This window comes from Cygnus olor, chromosome 12 (genome assembly GCF_009769625.2).
Source record: "Cygnus olor isolate bCygOlo1 chromosome 12, bCygOlo1.pri.v2, whole genome shotgun sequence".
NCBI classification, from domain to species: Eukaryota; Metazoa; Chordata; class Aves; order Anseriformes; family Anatidae; genus Cygnus; species Cygnus olor.
The window spans coordinates 15305447-15332092 of NC_049180.1; positions in this window are offsets into that span (position 1 = coordinate 15305447).

Here is a 26646-nt window from a genome sequence, read left to right on the forward strand (position 1 = left end):
ATCGTTTCCTATCACATCTTAGCCCTAATGATGCTTGTTTGTTCCGGTAGTTCAGAAAACAGGTTTTTGTCGAGCTCCGTCATCCTGAAAAGGAACACAGGGTCTGTTATGTGAGCCACTTGCCCAGCCAAGTATGTGAAAGGATAGCAATCTTCACGAGTATAGCCTAAAGGAGAATTAAGGGGCATCAGAAAGGTGAGTGAAAGAAGTTGGGTGCTGTAACCTTACGAGAGGCTACAAATGCCTATTAGGGCCTTTTGTGCTGTCACTGAGGTAAGGGGAATGTTTGGGCCCTGGTGGGCATCGCACAGGGAAAGCTCCTGAAGAGAGATGCTCAGAAAATTATGGTTGTGTAGGTACCAATACTCCTTCTTTCACATGTTTAGAGGCTGTTTGACAATCTCCCGTTTGTCTATTGACATGTCCTGACCCTGTTCACTTGTAGGATCTGACAGGATCACAGCACTAATGCGACAGGCTGCAGTACATTTAAGGTAGAAATAGATTCACGTTTCTACTTCAGTGCTCAGGTCAATGAAGTCACTTCAGAATTGCATTTATATGGCTGAAAGAAGAATTTGGCCACTCGCCCACTCTCTCCAGCACATTACACTTAAAAATAATTTAGCTAGCAGTTGTGAATACCCATTTCCTGCCAATAATTTTAGAATACCCTATTGCCAGGTGATATCTCTGACCTTGCTTTGCGAGCCCCATTGTAGTGGTACTAGCCAGTGAGCCTTCCTGATGTTTCATTGTTAGTACTTGCCACAGCAGCTTTGCTGACGGTAGATTTAGTCACGTATGTGATGGAGAGAAGAGTATTAAGTCCTCTACCACGCGTGCTTGTTTTATAAAAAGTGAGTTCAGTCACATTAACGGAAGATTGTCATGATTTTTTGTATGTTTTTTAAGTAGATTTTACATATGTTTACATTTTAAAATGATGCATCAGCAGAATTAGGAAAAGAGTATCTACTGTATGGTACGTGACATGTTCACGTGAAACCACAATAATTAAGGAGCAAACAAAGGAGCAGAGCTCAAAATTCTTACTCTCATTTTCATGAAATGAAACTCATTGTTTCATTTCATCCTTACTCTAGTTTTCATTGTTGTTTGTTCTTGAGCTCAGTGGTATTTTGGGTAACTTGCCCCAAACTATGTCAGGTAATGAATACTGCACCTTCCAGGTCAATGGCAAAGCTCTGTGGTGAAGTAGACTGAATTAGAACTGGACCATCATGAAGCTCTATCTGAAGCTGATTGATCTTTCTTTAATGGAGAATCATTTAAGTAGAGTAAATGTTGCTCTTATGTTAGTTTCAGTGAAAAAGATCAGGGAAATAATTTTCTGTTATAAGTTTAACTGTCGTGTCTAGGCTGTAGTCAGACTTTGTGTTTAAAACCAGGCAATATGAATGCATTATTTATGTAGCAGCTTTCGTGTTTGTTTTTTTCTATGGATTTATTAGTGTGTCACCTTGTGTGCTGGAAGCCAGTTCTCCTGTCTATAGCTCAGTGCTCCACAGAACCCCTGCTTGGACTCTCAGATCAGCACTTGTGCTGAAGTCACATCCAGCCCTCGGTAGGATTTGTGTCATTTCCTCCCCAGATGGACCAGATTTATAACCTGAGCTTCCTATTCCAATGTGATGCATTTAGGAGAGGGATTCTCGGCCATTAGAGAACCGATACCATGTCATGCATGTGGTATTGGCAAGAGTTGAGCTCACACACCAGAAATGTCCTGTGGCATCTTCAAGCAATTTGTTAGACTTCTCCGTGTTCTTCTGTACTTGCAGATCTCAGGTTTCAGATATGACAGTGCTTTTACATGCAGAGCAAACTGTTAACATGTCATTTGTTCAAGGCAAACTGTCTGTGACAGTATAGTCTAGCTGAACAAGACATTATGCTATCAGTCTGTGTAAGGATGTCTGAAGTCCCCCGGCTGTGCAGAATACAAGGGCCTTTGCCTAGCAAACAAAACGTGCTCTTTACTGAAGAAAGAAAACGTGCGTGTCATGGGGAGAGCTAAAACTTGGTTCAGTGGGATTTTTATGGGTGCTGTGGCCTAGGAAGGCTTTGACAGAAAATGGAACCAGTCCCTAGTGTTTGACATTTCTTCAGTGGGCAAATTGCTCTACTCTGTTTTCTTATTTTTCTTCTAAATCTCTCTTTACCACTTCTTGAGTTATCTGATAGTACGTAGCCTCTATCAACTTCTTTTGTCTGTTACATTTGTTTAACCCTTGATAATCACAACAATTGTGGCATAGCTGCCCCGGAATGCTTTCCACAATTTTTTCTCATTTATTAAATCTACAAGCAATAGTGTTAATGCACCATTTTACCAACCAAACCTTCCCTTAATAAAAATACAGTTGGTCTGTGTTTCAAGACTTTGGGCCTTCTGGTCAGACCCAAAACCAACAGCTCTGCAAATACATAAGCAAAGGGCTGTTTACCTTCAATGTGAACTCCACTCCAATTAATGTCACTAGGACTGGTTCAGTGTCTGTAGCCAGGAAGGGAACTGTTTGTTTGCTTTAATTCCCACAATTTGTTCGCTAACTGAAGTGCTTAGGGGATACCAAAAATAAATGTATTTTTGGATGTTATCCTATTTACCAAGCAGCTGAAACACCAAAAAGTAAGCAAGGTATCAAACTACTCGGAAACAATACCACTCTCAGATGTTATTGGTTTGGGAATTTGTTAACCCATGCCTGTAAGGCAAATGTGCCTTAGCCACTTGACATACACAGTTACAGGGGTAGCAAATATTCTTTAACCGTCTTTTGGACTGCTTTTGTCCATTCTACTGCCTTTTGTTAGAGAGAATGGAATCAGTAGATTAGTTACTTGTCCTGTCCTGAGACTGATGATGTGGGTAGAACAAGAAATGTTTAGGAGAGGTGGCAGTGCCTGTGGCACATAAGTTTTTACTTAATGCCAGAAAAATGGCTGGGCTGTGGTGACCAGAAGGGCTGCCTGGGACTGGATTTTAGAAATTTGATGACTTGCTAATGAGGTATGAATTCTTCCTTGTTATCCGGCTTGGTTTCACACATTCAAATCTGTTTGATAAATTCTGGCTGAATGATTTGTCACCCAACCGGGTGACTTTTTTTGTGGAGGTTTACAAAATAATTGTAACTTAAATATCCCTATGTATTAGTACTGCATTACACAACATACATTTTGTCACACCACAGATCTCCCCTTTTATATCTTAACTATAATTTTTCCTGGACTATGCTTTTCTGTAAATTGTTCATGCCACATTAAAATGGCTGTGAATTACATATCCTTCATTCTGTATGGAAAACATACTGCATTCTCCCTTCAGATGCAGCATGAATTTTTGATTTGCATTTTGCCATTCAGTTCCATGGGAACTAAAACTTTAAAACCAAATTCAAATAAACTGTTGTTAAATTGGAGTTCATAAATTCAGTAGCAGTAGGTTTATGCTCCACAGGTATGCAGTTCTCACCTCAGGTGATAATGTATTTCAAATTTGGTTATAAATATTTCATACAAATGTTTTAAATGTCTTCATCTTATTATTAATGATTTACAAGCTCGTTATTTAAAAGAAAATGCAAAACAAAGAGGCATTATAAATTGACTTAGAATTATCATGGCTTTTATGCTTAATGGTGAGATTCTGTACATTACAAAGTTTCAATCAGCTTGTCTGAGGAAGCGATGTTCCTTTGAAGTCTGCTTTCCTGAAGTCAAAGATTATATGTTGCTTGTGAATTTCAAGTCTAAGTGTTGAGTGAATCAACTATTATAAAGATTAGATAAAGAGCTGACCATCACCCACATTGTTTCTGACACCACTTTTACTTCCCACAGGGCATCTTACTAGGTGTTAGCCAGGCTGGTTTCTTTCCTCCCTAAAATGACTAAGGATTGGACCTCTCCCTTGATGAGCACAGGCAGATTATGTATTATACATTCAAGCTCATGGCTGACCTTTGGAGATGTATAAATGAAAAAAAGCAGCTGTTTGAATTGCACTTTCCAGTCTCTTGGGATCTGAAATTGGGATGCCATTTAATACATGCTTATTTGGTGGCTGTGATTTTTTTAGGCCCTTTCTAAATATTGAAGAAGAGAGAATCCTTCCCAGAGCATCTTACAGACTGAGAGAAGAAAAAGAAAGTAGGCTGAGGTTAAGGACCAGGAAAAAACAATGGAGACAGTCGTGTATGATTTTCTTTCAAGACAGTGGAAGTGTCATGAACAATTACCAAATGTGTGTGCATACAATAACTTTTAAGTGCTTCCAGCTAAAGCTTGTGCTCCCTACTTCTGAAGGATTGTGTATCATTGCAAAGTTTTGCAGGGCTTCTCTCTATACAGGTATGACTGTCCTATAAATATTGCAATAGGAAATGGCACTTGTGTTTCTTCATTCCTGAAGGTGTTTGTGAGAGCTAACCTGGCCAGCCCTGTGCTGGCTGTAGCAGGACAGTTCACCAAGGTCCTCCCTATGTTCCCAGGGCACCCCCCAAACCTCCCTGGCATGAGGAGAGCTGCTTGGGACCTTGCCAGGAGTAAGTACTGGGGGAGGAATTCAGGTTCCTTGTCATTTGATCAGAGAGGGTCAGAGCAGCAGAGGTTGAAATGGTTAGAAAAGTGTAACTATAGCAAATCCAAGTGGTGGATAAAATAGGATGGGATTTGTTCGGATGCACAAAGGGTCCATTGGTAGCCTGCTGCATTACGTAACGTTGCCAAATTGTCCTCCGTCGTGTGCTTGGGGACTTGTGGTCTGATTGCTGGTTTTGCTCATCCTGGAGAGAAACACAGTGGGATGCTGTCTGGCCTTTATTTCCCAATGACGTAACATAAATATTTATTTAAATGCCATTTTAATGCTGAAAATAGGATAGCTTGTTATGGTGGAACATGTAAAGTTAGCCTTGCCCACATATTGCCTGCATAATCGGGATATGGTAAGCAAACAGGGCTGGAGGCACTGGTGATGATGAACAGTCACGTAAGTGTCTGCTGCACCTCTATGAATAAAGTGGACTCTTTTTTTTGTTTAGTTTCATACAGTAACATTCTCAGCAGATCATCTTACTGAAGTGCAAAGGTTAGAAACCCAGTGAAACCATTTGACTTTTTCCAAAGGTACATTACAGAGTCTCCTAAGCTATAATGATAGGAATCCAAAAACATGGGAGGGTGACCAATTATACTTAAATCTGGTCAGTGTTTTATTTTATGTGGTTGTACTCTGGCTATTTTTTGACTTGTTTGGATCATGCCGGTTAAGTGTTCCTGTCCAATAATACTCATTTTACCCCAACCGGCTATTTAAACCAAGTATATGCTGTTTTTGCTATTGAATAGAAGAACAAGCACTTCCATTATGGTTAGTTGTTTTGTGGATTTTGGTACCCACCCATTTATTTTGGTTTGTCCTAATCTATATTTATCTATGGATGACAAGATGGACTTGAAAAAAGAACATGTTTAAAGTTGCATAGCAGCTCCCAGGATATAAATCATACTGGGCTTTCAGCTCTTTCAAGCTTTCATAAACAGTGCTTGCTGAAAGACTGAATCATATTTTTCTGTGACTTCAGTTCATGTCAAACATTTAATTTTTAACAACGGTGGTCAGCTTCCTGATGCGAACACAGGACGCTGGCCCCAGAGACTTCAGCTTTCTTTAGCTGTCGTCATAACAATTTTTCTTTTTAAAGATACGCTCGCAGCAAAATTAGAACTGGGTTAAAGGCTGTGAAAGTAGATCAGGCCACAGTGGTCCTGGAGCAGTGGGCTGCTCCCAGCGAGAGTAGAAACTGTGGACTGAGACCTGATCAGCTTGCTTAAAAAGAAAATAAACTAGCACGCGAGTGTTAGTCAAAGTCAAACCTCTCTGAGTGGCAGTAAAGGCAAAGGCGGGCTGTTTTAAGGACTGGCTTGTAACCTGTTTGTATTAAAGCTTGCTGGAGAGACATAACAAAAGCTGGTGAAGAGCACGCTGCAGGGTGCAGTGCCTCTCAGGGAAGCTGCAAAGGAGCAACGATTTCATTGTGCAGCCCTCCTCCTGCTGCTCCCCTTAGGAATAAAAAAAAATCTAACAAACTCAAGCAGGCATTATTTCAGGCAGGACTTGCGGTCTCTTGCACAATGAGGTTGGACCAGTTTATTACAGTGGTTTCTTCTAGCCGTGCACTTAAACATACTGAAGGGAGCAGGGGCATATGTTAAGCATGATTGATTCCCAGATCTGTCCATTACTTCTAGGGCCCCCTTTTTAATTCATATTTGCTTCTTATTTTCATGATTTTTGAGACAAAAGGGGCAAGACGCCATTCTCATTCCCTACCTCTTCTGACTTCCATGGGAGGTGGGAAGTCTGTGTATGCACAAGTAATCCACTTAGATGCTTAGCAAACTGAAATGTGGTGTTCTACTTCATGCAGTTATACCAGGATACTGACAAATGAACTAAAAATGAGCAGTTATTCATCAGACTGTGTTTAGCTCCCCTAAGACTTCCTGAAAAATAATTGTCAGAACCCGTCTGCATTTTCTTTCTGATACCATGAGCTTTCTTTTCAATTTAATGCAAAGCAAAGGTTGACCAAGTATTTGTCAGCTTCAAAAACGAAAGCAAAATAGAAGTGGATGGTAGACATTGATTTGGGGGATTTTGTAGTTCAACTCACTGTTTTTTTTCCATAGGAGTCACCAAGATGGTAAATAAGAGACTTTACTAAGTGGGACTTTACTAAGTGCTTGGTACAAAATCACTGGAAATCAATCAAAAGATGCTCAATGGCTCCAGTATCACTCCTCAAATGGGTGCAAAATAGGAGCAGCTTACCTTCAAAAACAAACAAAATACTATCTGGATATTAGTATAAACTTCTTAACTTTTTGTGCGTCCATTATGATTGGATTCACTGTAATTGTTAAAGATCTGGTGGGTGTCTGGTTTTGTTTTCTTGAGCAATAAATAATGACAATTTTTGTAGTGTGACTTGAGACTTTAGCAATGTCATTGTGTGGGTGAAAAGAAACTCGATCTTGTGTTATTACGTTTTCATGATTATTTCCTTTGCAAGCTGGAAAAAGGAAGCCCCAGCTCATATGTGCAAGTACATAATGCAGATTTTCTCTAACCTTACTCTTCTCACTCATAATTCAGACTTCTCAGCCTGATTTCATGCTAATTCAGATTTAAACAACTTTGTGTATTTTGTCACCATTGAGAACGTTACTGTAAATGACACGGAGCCAGATTTACCCTCTCTCAGTACCAAAGTGACTCCAGTAAATCACTGGATTTATTTTGGTGTCTGTGCAGGAACAGTTGAGCTTGTAACATACGGATTTAGTTTTAGAGCTATCATAACAGTAACTAATCTACCTCATGAGGAGGTAGATTTATTCTGAGCAGGTGAAAGGACACTGGTACAGAAAATAGCTTTTGGCCAGTATATAAATGGACAGTGTAACAATAGCTCTGGATTTGTTTTTGTGCAAAAAAAGACTTGGTTTCTCCAATGCACTCCTTTAGTAATCAAACACTTATATAAAGACATTTCACTTTATTTAGAAGTCATGCCCTTGTACAATTTTTTGGTCTGTTTCGAACATTTAATTCAACAGAGTTGTGCTTGCTGCCTTTTCTTTTCCTCTAAGGATTCCTCCAAACACAGGAGTTGAGCAGTTCTGATCACCATCACTGCAGGAGCAGATTTTGTTCTCAAGGCAACTCCTAGGCAGCATGTGGCAACCGTGTCGTATTGGAAACCTTTCGTCATGAGTGGGCTTCTCAGAGAGGGGCACTTCTGAGCTTGACTTCGCTACTGTATTTGGCATTGAAAGTGTTGGGTTGGCTTGGCTCCTTTTTTTATTTCATTTTCTAACCCTGTAGCCAAATATATGATTGTGGTGTTCTGATGATTAAGTGTTATTTTGCAGTGTGGTAAATTAACAGCAATAATTCCTGTACTTGGGCACTGAAAGTGTTAGCCTTTTTTGTTATTCTCTATTTCTGTTTGAGATAAAAACAAGCAAATAAAACCTAGAAACTTGTTCTAGCCACTTCTCTAGTGAATACTAGAAAAAAATGGACTTTGTGCTACTGCCCGGCATGAGACTCTTTTTCTTCTGACAGTTTGAAGCTAATCTTCCTAAAAGCAATACCCTGATACTTGGGCACACCTCCTCTTGTTCATTGCTATATGATATTTCTCCATTACCAGAGAGATCTGTGAGAACAGGCAGCCCAGGTTTCCCATGGACTTAATATCTCAGTCATGGGGAGAAAATTATTTCTGGTTGTTCTGAGTCTTCACAAGGCCCTGTGAACTCAATGGGACCCTGCTTGCCCTGGTAAGGGAGAGCTGGGTAGCTTCAGGAACCTGGAATTAAACGCTTTCCAGCATGGTGGGACTTGTACCTGATGGATGCGGGCAGTCCAAGCCCTGACGGCTCAGGAACATGACTGCCATGGAGTGAGCAGTTTTGTGGCTGCATGGGCTGCAAACAGGCAAGGCAGGCAAGCTAGAGACCAACAGAGAATTTCCATTGGAAATCTTTTGGTCAGCTGGGGTTCCTTCACTGGTTTTTCTAAATGAATGCGCATACCTGTACAATGTTTTTTGTAGTGATAAATTGGCGTTTTCTCACAAATGTTTCACAGGACAACGTCTGAGCAACTCTCCGTATGATTTATAAAGCCCTCAGACCTGCTCACCCAGGAGAGCACGTGGATTTATGCCCCAGCTGAGATGAATGGAAGCCCCTGACCTGCTCAGCCCTTGCTGTTCCATCTCTCCTATGTCGCTGCTCCCAGCCCAAGCTGCTGACATCCATCAGCCTTCTTCTGGGCACAGTGTGCATTTGGATGAGTGCTGGTGGAAGCTGGAGGGGGTAGTGTGCTCGCCATGGACTGTGGGACTTGAACTGTGCTGTTTTTTCGAGGAGATCGAAGTGAAATGTGGAAGAACAGGCAGAGTTGTAGATTTGTAGAATTGTAGTTTTGAAGTACTGGTGTGCAAGTCTGGTGGCATTGGGTTTTTCAGTGTGAGTCAAGGCTGTTGTTTGATTAGAAGGTTATGTGTGTATGTATATAATGCACAAAGGTACATAAAATTGCTTGTGTGGTGTAATGCCTTACAGTGAAAATTATTTTTCCATAGCAAAAATGGTTTAATGTGATCAGTGAATAACACGTGTGCTTATCTGTTGGAGCTGTAGGAGTCGGAGTCCCTCTGGCTCCAGGAGGGACTGAACGTGCAGGAAGCAGATCTGTTGAGTAAGCGTGCATCACTTTTCCGGGGTTTGCTTTCATGTCACAAGACAAAATAAACAGAGATACCACAACTCGGTCAGTCTGTCTCTCAGTTTAATTTGGTTGAGGTAATGCTCACTCCAGCCTTCCCAGCCACCCAATTTCCTATTGTTTTTTCTTGCACTTCCTTCTACTTTTGATCCTCTTCCAGTTAACATCCAGTTCTGATATGGAAAAAATGCTCCTTCTCCATAGGTGGCCACCCACGGCTTGCTGAAGCCTGGCCAGGAGAGTTGGTCATTTCACCGAGGTCCCTGAAGCACAGCCATGTCTAGGGGGATGGGGCAGGGATTCTCCAGTAACCCTGTGCAGAATGATTTGAACCTAGCACGTGAACAGGCATGGGAAATAATGGTGCTGCACATGATTGCGGAGTTAAGTATTTTTCTTTGTGGAAAAATGTCAGAAGACCTTTAATGGTTGTAAGCGGCTGGTACGGGGGTTGAGATCTGCACCAGGAGTTACCTCTAATTACAGAGTGCCCCCTGCTGAGCTCCTGCTCACTGCTAAGCAGAGCGGAGAGTGCCATCTACTGCTCCTTACCTATAAAATAAATTATTCTCCACTTGTATTTGAAATGCTTTAGTGCTGCTGTTGCCAGCGTTGGAGTTTGGGATCAATTGCTGGACTGTGTGCTGGCCAGCCTTGCCTGTCTGTGCTGGGACATGAAGGTTGCAGTGCTCCTGAAGGAGAAGGATGTGTGTCTGGTGGTGAGGCAGGTTCCCACAAATAGCTCTGCAGTGCTCTGTAGGTGTGGGAAAGCTGATGTCCTGCATAAGATAGCATTATCACCCATTGTATTGTGATTTTTACTGGCATCAGTGGCAGTTCTTCAGCCTGTCTTCCTGCAGCAGTTGACCTGCTGCAGGTATTCAGAGGGGCTGGGTAACTTGTGTGTGCGCTGGGGTGAAGTGCTGGTGGAGGGATCAGAGGAGCTGGGAGGAAGTTTTCTGTAAGCTCAGGGTTGAGCAGAAAAGAAAATAGTATCTGCCATTACTGATCCCAGAGGTTAGAGCCTCAAAGGCTACTCATGCATCTGCAAAGCAGAAGAAGCTACTCTGATGTAACTGAGTACCTCAGGATGGGTATTCCTCAGCTGTAGCAGTCACGGAGATGTCACATTCTTGTATTTTTTTAATCACATGGAACAGTTTAGTTCTTTCCTGATCATTTCCTCACCAATAATACCTTACCTCTTGCAATCCCATCCTTAGTCCCTCTAGAAAGGCGTTGCAATGCCAGCAGCACACCACACCTTGTAATAAAATAAAATCCTTCCCTTTTCCACATGGAGAGCTTTTACCCACTTGCTTGCCACGAGTGAGGGCTTTAGCTGCTTTAACTGGCTGCTCTTCAATGCAGCTTCACTGGAGGGCAAGTATAGTGCTTACAGTAATTCAAAAGGACTCTTTTGGTGGGGTTCAAGCTGCATATCACATTAAATGTCTGCATATCCCATACGTGTGGGATTAAAACATTATAGAAAGTACTTTGTCTCAGCTTATGTAAGGCTGAAAATTAAAGGTAGGAAAACTTTTGTTGGATACTCACTAGCATTCCTTGGTAAGAGTGTTTCTGATGTACAGTTTTGCTTTCTTTGTATTATCTTTTTGCTACTGATAGCCTTAGTATTTACTTTTAAATGGGAAACAGCAATATACTAATTTCCATGGCAGGAAAAGCACTGTTGCTGTTACTTAAACAATGGTTTTTTAGACCAAGAGAGTGAGAGTGGTGACTCTGTAAATTGCAATAAGTGGTTTTGCACCATAAATCAAACAATCAATGAAATTGAGTTCTTGGCTTGAGAAGCCAAAAGGCTGACTCTTTCCTGAAAAGCATTGCTACAGCCTCCAGGGGTGTAAATCTCCATCATATTAAATTGCAGCGGAGCCAATGAGACATGGGATATTGGAAGAGAGGTGCCTAGCAGGAGAAAAATAGTAGGCACCTTCTTAAAAACAAAACCAAACCTCGTATGATCCAAATGCTGGGATCTTGGTGCAGGGAAGCTGAGGAGGGTCTGCCCTAGAGAACCACTGGGAACTTCAGCTGAGTACCAGGAGCAAAGAGCAATGGGTATTGACTTTGAGTCAGAGGATGAGCATGTTTATAAATGGGGCCCACCAGTGATTTTAGATGAAGTGATGTGCTTCATATATATGTTAGTGCATGGATACATGGGCATACAGGAGGTAGTAAAAATTTTATCTTCCTGGTCAGAACAGAGAGGCCAGCACCTGAAAGGGAGCTCTGTCTTTCTGTCCTTTGTGGTTATAGGAGAATATCCTTCCTGCTGAGTCCAAGGAGTTTACTCCCTTGTGGTTTCTTGCAGCATCCGAATTTGTCATTCAGTACAAATTAGTACAGTTCAGTACAGATTAGTAAGACTACATCTTTTTTTGTGGTGTTTTAATCTCATAAATATTGAAACCCAACTTTTCTTAGAACAGAGTTGGAAGTACTTCAAAGTAGTTGGTTACTTGTTCTGTATTTTGGGTGAAGGAAGCTGATTTTTTTTACATGAGTGGTAAAAAAGAATCCAGAGAACAAATGGTATAAAGCAGTAGAGGTTCATATGAATGACTCTAATGTAGACTAAAGAAAGCACTTGAAAAACGCCCAGAAATTGGGCTTCTAATTAGATCTTCTTAGATCAGTAAAACCAGCACTTATGCTCTGTTGCTGTATCACTGCAGAGCAGTTGATACTTACTTTTCTTTTGCCTAAACAGAAATGAAATCAAAAGGCTTTCTAAATCATCACAAAGACTGCAGAGGAATTGTAACGCGTAGCTCTAACTTGTTGCTAGTTATTATCTTATAGTGTTATGCTTTAAAACTGCCACTTCTATTTGTGGATTCTTTTAAATAGATTTTATTGAAATCATTTGTTCTGCTATTTCTGCTATACTTAAAAATTACACCTAATATTTAAAAAACAGCATGCTACTAGTGGGCTGATAAATGCTTGGAATGAGAATGAGAACTGCCTTGTGCTCCGTCCTTAAGGACAAGGACTCTTTAACTGGTGCTAGAATGATCAGAATTAATTTTTTTTCCCAAGACTTACTATATTGAATATATTTGTGATTATATATGATTACAAACAACTATGGAAGAAAAGGAAATGTAGCATTACAAATACTGTGACCATTTTCTTTTCTCTTTTGTCACATAATGTGTATGACTATTGAGAAAATGATTCTTTGTCCTAAAAGAGTCAAGGTTTTTAAATTTTTATTCTGATGCAGAAATATGAATGAAAGAGCAGGTGCATGCGGTGTATCTCAATCTCTACTGTTGGAGTTGTTCCACTTGGTATAAATAATTAAATGTTCAATAGCCCATAGAGAGTGGGGAGGGGAATAAAGCAAGCAAGAATGACGACAGCCCAGTGACCAGAGCAGTCAGCTGGGCCACAGGGAAACCCGAGGTCAATTCCTTGCTCCAGATCCTGCAAAGACCGAAGTGTTTCTTGGGGGGTGTCCCAATCACTGGGCTTTTGACTGTTCTGGAACTGCTTTTGCTCACTTGTCTGTGTCCTATGGTGCACATCAGGTCCAGACAGAAGGTTACGAGTGCAAACGTTCCCCTGAATTGGTATTTTTCAGTGAGGAAGAAGACTTCTGTTGTGTTCCTTACCACTTCCAGTGATATCAAGGATTTATAATACTAGCTTGTCATGGCTTGCACTGTACATCAGTGTTAGTCAAGCTTAAGATAAATACAGTGAAATAACTTATAGGGGTGCTAGAACTTGAGAATTTAATTTGCACGAATAGGATATAACATCATCTATTTCCTACAGCTGCTTAGTTTCTAAATTTGATATCTTAAAACTGTTGGAGTTGCTATAATTTCTGATAAAATGTCTTCCCACAGGCAAAAGATAATTTTTCATAAGCTTTTTAAAAACTAATAAAGTAGTAATCTACAGTATTTTATTATTTAGAACCCCAGCCTTGGGGATATGATTTGCGAGGACTTTTTTATATCTCAATTCCGGATATACTGGTGAGCGGCCTGGGTGAATATATCTGTCAGCCTTTTCTGTAGGTTTTTTCTTTATATCCAAAGCTGTCTACATTCAGTCCATAGAAACACTACCACCTCTTTAAGTGGTAATGCTCCCTGCAGAGTTTTTAGCCTGTAGGAGATATGATTAGGGGGTGATAGTGTTAAGCACTCCTCCTGTATCTGCTGGCCCACTATGATAACCTTAGGGTTACAATGCATGTCTGACAAATACAATTCCATTGTGACTAGCGCCTTATGGCAATTTAGGAGGCTTATTCATCATTTTACAACAGACTTCTGTCAGGGATTTTGCTTATTTGCCCTTCACTGGTGTATAGTAGTTGTAGGTTTATCTCTAGGAGTCCAGCCCTAATAACCAATAACAAAGTGCTTAAGCTCTAAGCTTGTGAGAAATGGACTTGCATTATACTCCAACTGCACCTTAGCGCTCGACAGATAAGACAATGTGTCTTTGAGAGAGAGAAGGATTTGTATGAACTGATCCCTTACAGTACGGTGTACGCGTTGGTGGAAGATAGGGGGAAGTACATGGGATTCAAACCGTCCGGATTCTACTGCTTACATATAAAATGCGTTCTTGCCGTCATTAGAAATGTTGCCTTTAAAATATGAAAGCGCAGAGATATCTTGCCTTGGAAAACGCACTACAAAGTTGTTTGTAACGATGATGTGGGATTTGGAAGACCCGAGTTACTTTTGATGAAATCCCCATGATTATGGTTTAAATTACACAGATTTATTCAAGGAACAACAAAAGTTTTTTTTATTTTTATTATTATTCAGATTCCTGCTGGGTTCTGGATATTAATTAGGTAGTGGTTCCAGATGAAATCCAGGAGAGAAGAAAAACGCTGCTCACATTTTAATAACCTCGAGAATTTTAAGTGGCTAACCATATTGTTTACTATATATCAGTCTGAAGAAGAAAGAAGAAAAGCGCATGAATAGACAGGCACACAGCATGGAAGAATAGCACCATCCACCCTAGCTAAAGTGCATTGTATATTCAAGGTTTAGATCTTCAACCCAGCAGATTTAGAGCGTGAGGGGGCAACATTTGGGAAGTGTGTACTGAACAAACACAAACATGAGGATTGCCTTTTTTCAGTTTTAAGTGTGAAAACATTAGCTCTCCCTCTACGTCTTTGAAGTCGTCTCTTTCTAGCAAAGCTCTGGCAGGAGGGAGGTCTTTCAATTAGTTTCTCACCCATAATGATTTCTTTGAGAAATTTTAATCAGGTTTTCCATCACAGAGTGCATTTGTTGCTGGCACTTGATCTCTCGGCCAGCTGAAGCTTCTGTGCTCCTTTGTCTCTCGAGCAGTTGGGTCTTTTATAAACTTTCTGGAGCAGTTATTAATCACAGAACTCTTTTACCTTTTTTGAGGTGCAAAACTGCACACAGTAAAATACTGGTGTGGCGACACGAGCTAATTATCCGCGGCGCTGCTGAGATAAGAGTTAGCATGTTAGCAGTAATGCCTACAACAGGGTAATTACTCTGGGTTTCCGTTATTTTGTAGCAACCATATAATTAGCTGGCTGTACCAGGAGCTGTCTGCTTTTTATGGCAACCTGTACTCACTAGAAAAGGCTAAGGGAGTGATCTGTTGCCTTCATGCTCGCGGGGTAGCGCCAGGTAACTTGGAGGAGCGGCTGGGCCCTGGCCCTGGCCATGGAGGTGCCGGGCAAGGCAAGAGGGGCTACCACAGCTGGAGGATAAGGAAGGCTGAGACCTTTGCTGCAACTTCACAGCAATGTTCAGTAAATGTTACCCACTTCCTACGCTTTCCTCTTGGTTAAAAAAATATTCCCCTGTCCTTTTTTTCTTGAATTTAGTCTATGTTAAATAATTTTGCAGGATCGAGTAAGTGTTAATTCCCTTAAACACTAATGTATTCTGATGGTCTGATCTTCAAAGGGGATGCTTTCTTATAACAGCAGAACTTCAGGAAGGAAAGGGCTCAGCAGGGCCAGAATTGTCATTGTGATGGAGACGTTCATCCACAGGGTGTTTTTCAGAGGTGGTGTCCTCTCAGGAGGAATTCACGATTGATGTCGGGGAGGTGAATGGCTTACCTGTTGGGGTTCCCCGTGTCAGGTTCACCCGCAGCCTGCCTCTTCACTGTGGTCTCAGAACTGGGGCCTGCGGTACACTGGCAGAGGAGGCCAGGCTGGTGCCTGGAGGGGTTGCTGGGAGGAGGAAGGTCAGAGGCGAGGACTGGTCGGCCAGCGCTGAGCTGGTCTTGCAGACCAATGTGTTACCTACCCAGGGACACTGTGGGGAAGTCAGCTTAGGACAATGCCACTGCTGGCAACGGGACAAAGCATGTTTCAGCACTTTTTTTTGCTAAATTATTTGTGCCGTTTTTGCTTCATGAGAGCTGGCTTTTGTGGATATGAGTGAAATCTCTGCTGTACTTTAGACTAGCAGGGAAGAAAAAAACAGCGTTACACCCATTTAGAAGTTGGATTGGTAATTTTTCGCTACTGTATTCTTACCCCCAAGCCTCAATTTAAGTACAAATTCACTAAATTTGGGTGATAAAGAGCGTGCTTTTTATCACTATTCCCTCCTACTTAATTCCAGTCCTCTTGTCAGTTAATTATAGATGCTACTTTTTCAGATAATATTACATAATTCAAGAGAAAACAAAAAAGCTCTGTAAAAAGTGGTTATTAAATTGAGCTTTAGATATTTGATATGGTTTCCAAGTATCTCTTTATTTATTTGAAAAAAAAAGGAATCCTCTTGAAATGTGCTCTTTCTTCTTCCCCTCTGTGGCCTTGGAGCTGGTCCCTCTGAGCACTGCTTGTACATTAATTATTATGGTAAGTAGTGAAGATCAGGTGATAACATGAATACTCTTAAAGCACACCACCACGACTTTTAGGTAGGCAGCAGTGCTACATGCTTGTAAGCTGTATGCTGCCTGATTTATTTATTGTTAAAATGCTCTGTGCATTGCCCTGTCGTGAGCAGGGGGCGGCAAAATCAGGAATAGCCCCTCTGTGCTGCTGGACTGGGCGTGCTGAAAGCCACCTAGGTTTCATTGCACTGAAATCAGTGGAGTAATTTGGGGTCCCCAATAAAGCATTGTGTTGCTTGGTGCTTCGTGAAGTGTTTAGTGTGTGCTTTTGTCCCCCAGGAGCTGTGTGAGTTCAGCAGGAGCTCTGTGAACACAGGGATGGTGAGGCTGCAGCACAAGCTGCTCGATGTTTGTCATTCCTCTCAAGTGCCACTAGTAAGGCAGTCTGCCTTCACACGCAGGAGGGATGCAGGATGTCCTAATTACCGAGGGGAAAAGCATGAAAAAGTAATTTAGTCCTTAGGAGCAAGATTATTCATGTTCTGGACACTTTAGGGTGTTATAAAGCTTCTTTAGGGTGTTATAAAGCTTCAGCAGATGGTAGATACAGAATGCACTTTTTCACTGGCAACATTAAGAAGTTCTAGGTCTATGTCAGAAGATCAAGCAGGGCAGCAACAGAGAAGGTATTCCCAGCCCTTTCTCATCAGTCATTGATTAGAAGAGATTCCCCTTGGCTAGAAGGGTCAGGTTATAATTTGTGTGAAGCATCCAGACTGTCCTAACCCAGCTCCATGGACTAAGACCTCTATTTTTCTTCCTTTTGCAGTTTTAATATAGTTGTACCATAGCAAAAATTGTTGCTGAGTGAAATAGTTTAAAAGCCAATTGCCCCTTTTAGCTGAGTTTCTCTGTCTCAGTGTAGCTCTGGGACTGCAATTTGGGTTCTGTTCTCACCCCCATGTTTTGCAGTATTCATTAGCTGTAGAATTTTGACTGCCGTTCAGAGTGGCATACCCCTGTGTTGGGATCTTATTCTGCATCTCTCCATTGATTTAAAAATATATATATATATATTGGCAGAGCAAGTGAAGACTGCCAACAAAATCTGTGGGTTTTAAAAGGTAAAATATTTACAAACCATTTGTGGATGGTGACTTGAATATTGCAAATATTTGCTCTACTTGCACATTGGCTACATGAATAGTGTGTAAATTCACATGGAACTACATAAAATGTGGAATACTGCAACATAGTTTATTGTATTTTGTTGCATTTATACACCTGACAACTTGATGTTGGATAGTGAAAAGGCTGTGGAACAACAAATGGCTGTCCTTCCTCTTGTTACAACTGTCTGAGCACCAAATTCAGGAGGTCTGGCTCTGCTTGGCAAATGTACAGCTCTATATGGCCTCTGCACACTCAAGTGCCAGATGGATGCGTGTCCATGAAAATTTCCTTACAGAAAACTCTTTGAGGTGAGAAAGGTCATTCAAGGAGTTTTGAGCCATCTCTCAAAGAGTTTTGGACATCTACAGCACATTTAATCAGCAGAACAAGAAAGGAGATGTACTTCACACAGTGAAACATGCCACAAAAAAGTTGAGTCATCTCCATTTTATTTTTGTCTTCACTTTATGAAGCTGGAGTAGCACTAGTCTGGTTTCTACTCATGGAAGAGACCATTTGTGTTTCTGGTACGAAGTTTGAAACTAACAGAGCCCATGGAAGGTAATGGCCTAACACTGCTGAAGTATTTCACGCAATCCTTGTGCCTTGGGTACAGGCAGAACGATTACCCAGTCAGAGGAATATTGCTGTTTTATAACCTGATGTAACTCCTCTTTTGCCTTACCGTTCCATAACTAAGAAAAAGGAAAATAATAACAGAGTATTGTTTCTCACGCTTGGACAGAAATTATCAGTGAATGTTATAGCTGCAGAGGACCGATCTGGTCTGCTCTTGAGAGCCTGTGTTTTCTTTCTGAAGAGATGCTCAGAGCTGATGGCAATGGCACCCTTTGAAGTACGTCTCTGTAGGTATTGAAACATCTTGCTTGCAGACTAGTAACTGTTCCTTCAGTAGGGCATGGAGCCAGTGCTCAGACCTACTAGCCAGGGGAGAATCATTTCAATGTGTGTTTTTAGGGAGTAGTTTAATTGCAAAGTTGACTCTTATTAAAAGAGAACAATGAGAAAACAGGTAGTTGTTTGCGGTCTTGCTGGCCCTCCTCCTAAAACAGCAATTATACTGCTGCTGATACCCTAAGCTAATCTGCATCTTTTAATTTGTGTTTTTGAAAAGTACACGTTTGGTTCCAGGACATTTGTCAGCGTGTTGCCCAACCATGGCTTGGCAGAAAGGGCCTGGCACTGCTGCTGTGCTAATTAATCAGCGCTGTAGGAGGCAGGGGGACAGCAGCCTCCGCGTGGTGACATTCCCCCTGCCCCAGCCTTTTCAGGCACCTCCTGCCCTGACGTGCAAAGTTTGCTGACCAGCACAGCAGCAGAGGGATGAATGGGCTGGCAGTCCTCAAAAAAAAAAAAAAAAAAAAAGAGTTCATAACCCGGATGCTCTGCAGGAAATACGTGTCTGGGAAGACAAGAGAAGTGAAATAGGATGCATGCCTCTGTGGGGAGGTGACAGCTCACTCACCCCATGGCTGTTGGCATTGAGGAAAGCAGGAGGGTCCTGGGCTGGCCTTTGAGGGCTGTGGGCGGCACAGGCAGCCTGCAGTGGGCCACGGAGGTGGTTGCTGGCAGAAATCCTCCTTGGAGCCACTCGCACTTGGTTGGCTTGTTGGGGATATCCCTGCTCTGTGCTGGAGGTGTGTTAGTAGAGGGTGCTAACCCTCTTTGCCTCAGGTGGCTTTTCTTATCGGAATTCATATAATTCATAATATATGAAAGTCTTCTGCACGATCACCCACAGGCTCAAGATCCTTTGCCAGCCTGCGAGACCAAGTAAATGACACTAAATGAGTATTTACTGCAGACTTTGAGGAAACTTCTGGTTACATCTGAGGTCAATAGTGATATCTGAGATGCATACATAATACACATAAAGGTGTATGTGCGTATTAGAACAAACTATAGTGTAGAGTTGAAATAGTACAGAAATCTTTTGAGAAATCAAGAAGTTTCACATGAGAAGCTCCACTCTAAAAGTGAAGAGAGAAAAAGGGTTAACCCCAAACTTTCCCTAAAAGATGTCTTAAGGAAGATTACACAAAACACTTTCATCATTGGGAATCCTTCTAATATGCAAGTGTGTTTGGAATAAGTATTGGGCAAAAGCAAAGTAGTTTGATTAATGGAACATGTCCTTTATAGTTCCCTTGCAATGTGTAAGGCTCTGTGTTGTGTCTGTGTGCACGCTTCAGCGGTAGCACAAGCACGCTGGCAAAAGCCACTGCCAAGTCTCATTAATTGCAACTCCTGCAGACTTATTCAGCCATAGAACTCTTATTTGTGGTGTAGTTTTACATTAATTTGGGACTCGGGTTTCCTTTAAGTTTCAAACCGCATAGAGCGATGTGTATCCTGTTTAAAGATGGGAAAACTTAGGAAAAGGCTAGATCTGAGGAGCAGAGCGAGGTGATTTGCCCCTTAAATTCATTAGGATTACTAAACGGTCCCATTTTTGTTGACGAATACAGTCCAAACCCCTCAATAAGTGAGAAATTTCCTATCCAGCATACTGTTTCAGCCAAAGCTGTATAATTGCCCAATATCATAGGCATAAACGGCAGGAGGGCAAAGGAGCTCAGTCAAGACCCCCCAGTGTTTGTGTTTGGTATGAAACACTCCATACAAAAATAATGATTTTGGCTCCTTGAGCCTCCCCCAGTAGTATTTTCAAAAACTTTGCCAGTTGCTGCTGTACTTTGTTCTCCAGGAGTACACTGTAGAAAATGCAGCTTCACTAAAGAGTGGCCAAAGGTTAGACATTCGTGAGGAAATCAAGGATTTTTTTAATACATATCAAAGATTTGTGTAAATAAATGAAGAATTTATTTTGGATAACAGTACATTTACAACAAGGCTGAGCTGTCCAGCACTTCTAAAACTGTCATAATTGCTGTCTGGCTTTAATTTTTGTAACCGTTCTCCAAATAACGGCTACTTAAGACCTTTGAAAGTCACTAATGTTAATTTTACACGTGGAAAAAAAATCTCCTTGAGCACTTCTGCAGATTCTCACCATTAAGTCAATATTATGGATGCTTAACTGATGTTTTAATTAAGCTTTCCTATTAATTGGAAGATTTCTCAAATTAAAACCAGATCCTTAGTGGCCAGTATTTCCTTTTGCACTCTTAAATTAAAACTTGGAAATACTAACCAATGATGGACGAGTCATAAAGGCAGGCAAGAAAAAGCTTCACTTTTCATGTTGGTGTCACTTGGAGATGAGCTGTTCTGATGGAGAAAGTCCCCTAAGTGCACTGGGGGAGAGGAAACAAAAGGCTTATGTGGTAGGAAAAAAGCGTGTATTTATTGATCCTTCTGTCTGTCATATATGTATGCTGTATATCAAATCAGCAGTCTCCTAGGAATTTTCAGTATCCTGAGCCTGGACACTGAAGCGCCTTTAATTAAAATACTTCTCTGAATATATTCTGTTTCTGTAGTTTACTGTTTATTTTTAAACTGTTAAAAAATAGCAGAAGTGGAACCAATGAATATAAAAGTAGCTCAAAAGATCCATCATTTCTCAACTCGGAGACATAAATTCTTATTTTCTCTTATGTAGGAGAGTAAGACAAAGGTCTCTTTTAGTATCTTATCTACAGATTTGGGAACAGAACTGAGTCCCCTGAGCTAACCACTAAAAATGCACACTTCCTAAGAAAACCAAAAGCAGAAAATTCAAACAAGTGGGGGAAAGAAAGGCGGACTGAAGCTGTGACGTGGCTTTGAACTTTCACATCCCTCTAATTGCAGCTCAGACTGTTGTCAGCATCACTGCACAAAAGCTACTTGAGAAGGTGTTGGGAAGGTTTGGGTTGGCAGCTTGTATTTATCAATTCTAAGGTCTCTATTTGAATTTTATATATCTGTATCGTGTATATTTTATATGTAGATAGACTACATAAAATAATATAGGACATGAGGAAAACAAGAACTATCGTCTGGGGGTCAGGCCAATGGCCTGTGTGGGCAGATGTCCTGTTTCAAACAGTGGCCACTATCTGATGATCCAGAAAGTGTTTACCCTACTTTAAGGAAAATGATGTAATTACAAGATGATGCAGGAAATTTTTCTAACCCTGTGGAGACTGCTGCTGGCCTACATCCTGATGCATGTGGATTGATATCCTATGTGTATGTTTGCCTTGCTGAGAGTTACTTAGAGCTCTGAGAACAGAAAAAAACCTCCAAAGATCTTAAGATGAATTCATCCCAGCTGTAGCTTGACTAGGGAAAATTTCTTCCAGAGCTTAATGTGACCTTATATATCAAAGAGGGAACTTGTGCAGGCCTATGTTGCAACCAGAGTTTTTTCAGCTTTGGCATAGGAACCTTCACGTCACCTTGAGCACCACCAGGAGCCCTTTCTTGGGTAGGCTTCTCCCCTACTGCAGGTTAGGGGTTCCTCACCCAAGGCTGTTATCCCCAAAGGTTAAAGCTCTGTCCTGGCACATGGAATGGGTCACCAGTGAATTTGGACAGCCTGACTGCTCTCTGGTACAGAGGGCTGGGGCTTCCTCTCCAGAACGCTTTGGCGTTTGTCTCTCCAGATGGAAAAGGTGTCACAGCCCCTTGGTTCAAGGGGTAGTGGGCTAGGTGTAGCTTCACTGAAGTCAGCAGGTCTGAACCTGTAAATTTCCATCTTTCTAGGTATATGTGGCTAAAAGGGCTTATATATTACTTTTTTTAATGGGCTTAGTAACTTGGTAAAATAGGATCATTACCACACAAAAGATCAGGCTCTTTTGCCTTCTTGACCTTTTTTGATCTTCAAAAAAGTCAGAAGAGTAAAGGTCTTACTGGAGATAAAAATTCGAGTTCTTTAGCAGCAGTTTTTAACATTGCTGTCTGTTTTCCACCACCGTGCAACTCAAGCATGGAGAAGAATATCTTTGGGTGTTCTTTGTTTTGTTTTTGTTTTTAATGTAGTCATATACTTGGGAGCAGACCTGCAAGCTAAATCTTTTTCTGCTGGCTATGTATTTCTTCAGAGGTTCCAGCTCAAGTGAGTGTTATCTTTGAGGCTGCAAAACCCTAAGGGGGACCCCTGCATACGCTCAAATACAATTGCAAAAAGCTCATTCTTTTATACAGCGGATTACTTTTAGATTTACTTCGATGTGATCTGTACAGATTCCCTTCATCTAAGGGGAGGTCTGATTCTCTTAGCTGACTTACGCAGCCACACACCAAGAGAGCCTTATTTTGTGGAAGCCAAATCTCATTAATGGCAATCTGCTGCCCATCTTTTAATTAGCCGAAGAATCAGTGACATTTCACAACCACAGCAGTGGCAATAAAGCAGCATTGTAATATAAAATAAGGTGAAGTGTCCACCAGAATTGAAAGCCTCCATTTATCAACATTAGGCTACTGACTGGATTCTCATTTTATATTGGGAAATGATGTATCTATTTTTATTATGCCTCGGAACACACAAAAAGCTAATCTTCTCAACTTCTGAAATATCTTCAGAGTTAGCTAACACAGAGGTTTGAAAATTGGGCAGATTTTGCAATATGAGACCAGTCTGCATTCCTCACATATGATGTAAATGCTAACTGGCCTTTTAATGAAGACATAAACCTTAAGCTTTATCAAAATATTCCCAATATTTAAAGTTTAAACCGCTCCTTTTTTTTTTTGGCAGAATTGTCCAGGGTCACATGCTGTGGGCATGAATGACTTGCCTATTAAATTTATTATAAATTTTGTGGCATAGTCTTTCTACTTGTTGGTTGATTTTTATCAAGTGTGGGGAAAAAGTGTTATTTAGATTGTATATGGCTGGGCATAAGGGGTTCTCCCCATTGTGTGTTACACAACGCTGCTCTACAGGGATTCATAAACAATTTGTGCTGCAATCATTTTCTACTTATTTTTCTCTGTTTTATAGAATACATTTTATGCTGCAGTTTCAGCATATGTCTTCATGATTCAGTAACTTACCTAGTCCAGAATCAATACTTACATTTTCCTTCCGCCTAATAGTAAAGGGCATATAAAATGCATGAGACAAAGTAAGCTCTTTCTAAAGATATGGATTAAAACTGAAACTGCACTTAGAAATGTGAAAAATTGAACGGAGAGTTTTGAGTTTGGGACATTTCTTTGTGATACAGAGGAAATATCAAAGACTGTCAAAAAGTATCAGAGCATTGTGGTAGTGGCATTAACCGATGCCATTGCCCTGCTTGTTGGCGATCAATTGCTGCTGAAGTCATTGTTTTCTGTGCCTGCCACTAGCTCTGGAAGTTTTGGCTGCCAGCAGCACGGAACAAAATTTGCAATAACCAAAGAAATTTAAGTCAGAGGTTAATGTTCTTCTGAGCTAGGAAACAAGAATGGTAGGAGGAACACTAGCCCATTTCACAGGTGGTTTCCATGAGCCATAAACAATGAACAAACATGATTGATTAATGGTGTACAGAGCTTTAAGACTAGCGATAAACCCAGTGCTAACAGCATCTGAGCTGGGATGTTGGGAGAGTTGGGGTAACTCAGTGCTGCTGCGGTGGTCCACCTGTGTTTGCAGTGAGAGTACAACAGTTACTCTTCCTCAATTTTTGGCTCACCCTAAAAACCAATAATGAAGAGAGATCGTTGTTTTGGAAGACTATAAAGTCAGTCTGTGGGCTGAAGACTTGCCTTTCCTCTGAAAAGTTCGAAGGCAGTCTGTGTGATGAAGCCTCCGAATCTTTCCCAATTAGCATCTGTTATCAGCATTCTCAAAAAGATGGGCATGGCCATGACAATTGGATGTTCTGGGATACAGCTCCGCAGTGGCAATCTTACATCTTTTGAACTCTTTGATTTTGAACTTTGCGTCACTTTGTACCTAATCAAAAAATAAAAAGTTACACGACACACCTAAATAAGATATCATGGGACAAAATGCTTGGCTAAAAACATCGCATTTTGAAGATGCGTATGAAACTAGACTGTCGGCCGTGATTCTTGGCTGCTTCGCTGCACTCTTCTTGTAAGGAAATCTTACTTTGTGCCTTTTACAGGAAATAAAAGGAAATTGGGGCTACTTAAGAACAGCTCTATGAAGAGTTTGGTCCCCTGAAGGCCAGCTAGGCCTGGTCATCCAAAGGCTGCTGACTGAAACCTCTGGGGAGACAGCACGCAGTTATGTACTGCTGCTTTAAAATGTAGTTTGGATATAGCTCTGTGTGGTCGGGTTTTGTTTTTTTTTGTTTTGTTTTGTTTTTAATGTGGGTGAGCAATAAAGGGCTGGCTCGTACATAAGAGAAACTTCTTGGAAAGGGAACTGGAATTCAGTTCAGGTGACTTTGGACAAAGATCATTCCTGAGCTGAAGACATGCATGCTGCTATAATCTGGATTTCTTTCCAGCCCCCAGAGCAAGTGCTGTTCCAATAAAAATTGAAAATAAAATCCTAGATTGACAGTCATCATCTTTAATCAAATCCTGTAGTTTGTGACAACAAGGTAATCAAAGAAATAGCTTCTCGGAGTTATGACTATGATCAAAATTTCCTTTCTTTTTCATAACTTAAATACACACCCGGACAACTACTAATTTTGTCTGTGTCAAGCCCTCACCAGTATGATTAAAGAAGCCAGCCGATAGCTTCAAGCAAAGACTAGTTATTCATGATAATTCCTTTAAACTATCATCTTAATGTATTCCTTTTTTGTAAAGTTCAGACCCAAACAGGCACGCTCTCATCAGATGTCAGGTGTGTGTTGAGCCGCAGAGTGATACAGTTCCTGATGAAAAGGGGATATTTCCCCAGCACTCACTTCTTTTGCACGTCCTGCGCGCTGTGGCGTGGTATCGTCTTCTAGAGAGTTACCTCTGATGGACAGGATTAGGGGAAATCCTTGTTTCTTTGGTGATTTTCAAACACTATCAAACAATGATGCCAAGTAAGAGTGAATTAATGAGATATTGGAGCCTGGCAAGTAGAAAGTGGCTTTAAATAACCCTGATTAGCCTTTTCTCAGTTCCTTAGAGTGCAGGCAAGGCTTGAACAACAACAAAGACCCCACACTCACACTTTTTATTAGTTTGGTGGAAAAAGAGTGTGCTTTTCAGAGGGTGTTAATTAAAAGATTTAGGCTCCATTCACACTGCCCCTATCCCTTGTTTCATCTTTCCCTCCTTTTTGTGTGGTTTGTTTGCAATGGGAGAGGTAGGACTGCTGTTATGACAGATAATGTTGACTTTTAAAGAGTTCGCTCAGATCTTATCTGTGAGAAAAATATAAGCCCTAATTGAGCATCTGAGTTTCACTTTTTACGCAATGGCTTCATTAGACATTAACTTTTATTTTAAGTCATTTAAAATGCCTTTCACTGTTTTCGAAACAAGGTTTCCCCTCTTCTCTGAATTTCTCAGGGGATATTTTTCCCTACATCTTTGTAGTTGCTACGTTTTGCCTTTTGAATGAATAAATAAAATAAAAATCTTCCATCCCTTTAATCATAAAGTTGCATTTTTATAAACCTTAAGCATATTAAAATCATTGCACCAGCCTCTTCTAGTTACGCAGAATTCATAATGTACAAATGATGGCACCAGCCAAGAAATTTTTTAGAATCTGAGAAATATATATAAATATTTTAAGTAGCTAAAAACTTGAGTGAATGATTTAATCACAAATTTATCTACTGTATTTCAGGACTATTTAAAATAATATTTACATGTATAATCACATAACCTTTTTCCCAAGCAGATAGATTGATATTTCTCTGTTTTAGCCAAAAAGCAGCTTTCCAAAGATATTTCAAATAACAATGTGCAAGGGGAGATAATAGAAAATTCAGATTGATTGTGTTGATGGTCAAATTGTGAACCTCAGCAGTGGTCAATACACCACAGGATACATCTGAATGAAAAATAGTTTCACCGTAGTTTTTGGTTAACAAATTTATTCTATGAATAGTAGAATAAATATTTATTCTATGAATAGATTTCACCATAGTTTCTGGTTAACAAATTTATTTATTTTTAAGGCTGTATTTTGTGTGCAGCATCTCTGGTTCACCTGTGAAACTCATCATATGTGTACAGAGCATGACTTGGCGCTGAGAAAAATCCTTTGTGCTTACCTTTAAAGTGATATTATACAAAATCAGACATAAAAAGCTAAACGAGGGCTTGTTCCTTCTTAGGAAGTGTATGTGCCGGGTGCATATTGCTCTACTACGGTGAAATGTGTAGTTCTTCTCTACCGGCTTTGAAATATTTTTCATAAAATTGTTTGATCTTGCCTCTCAGTGTGG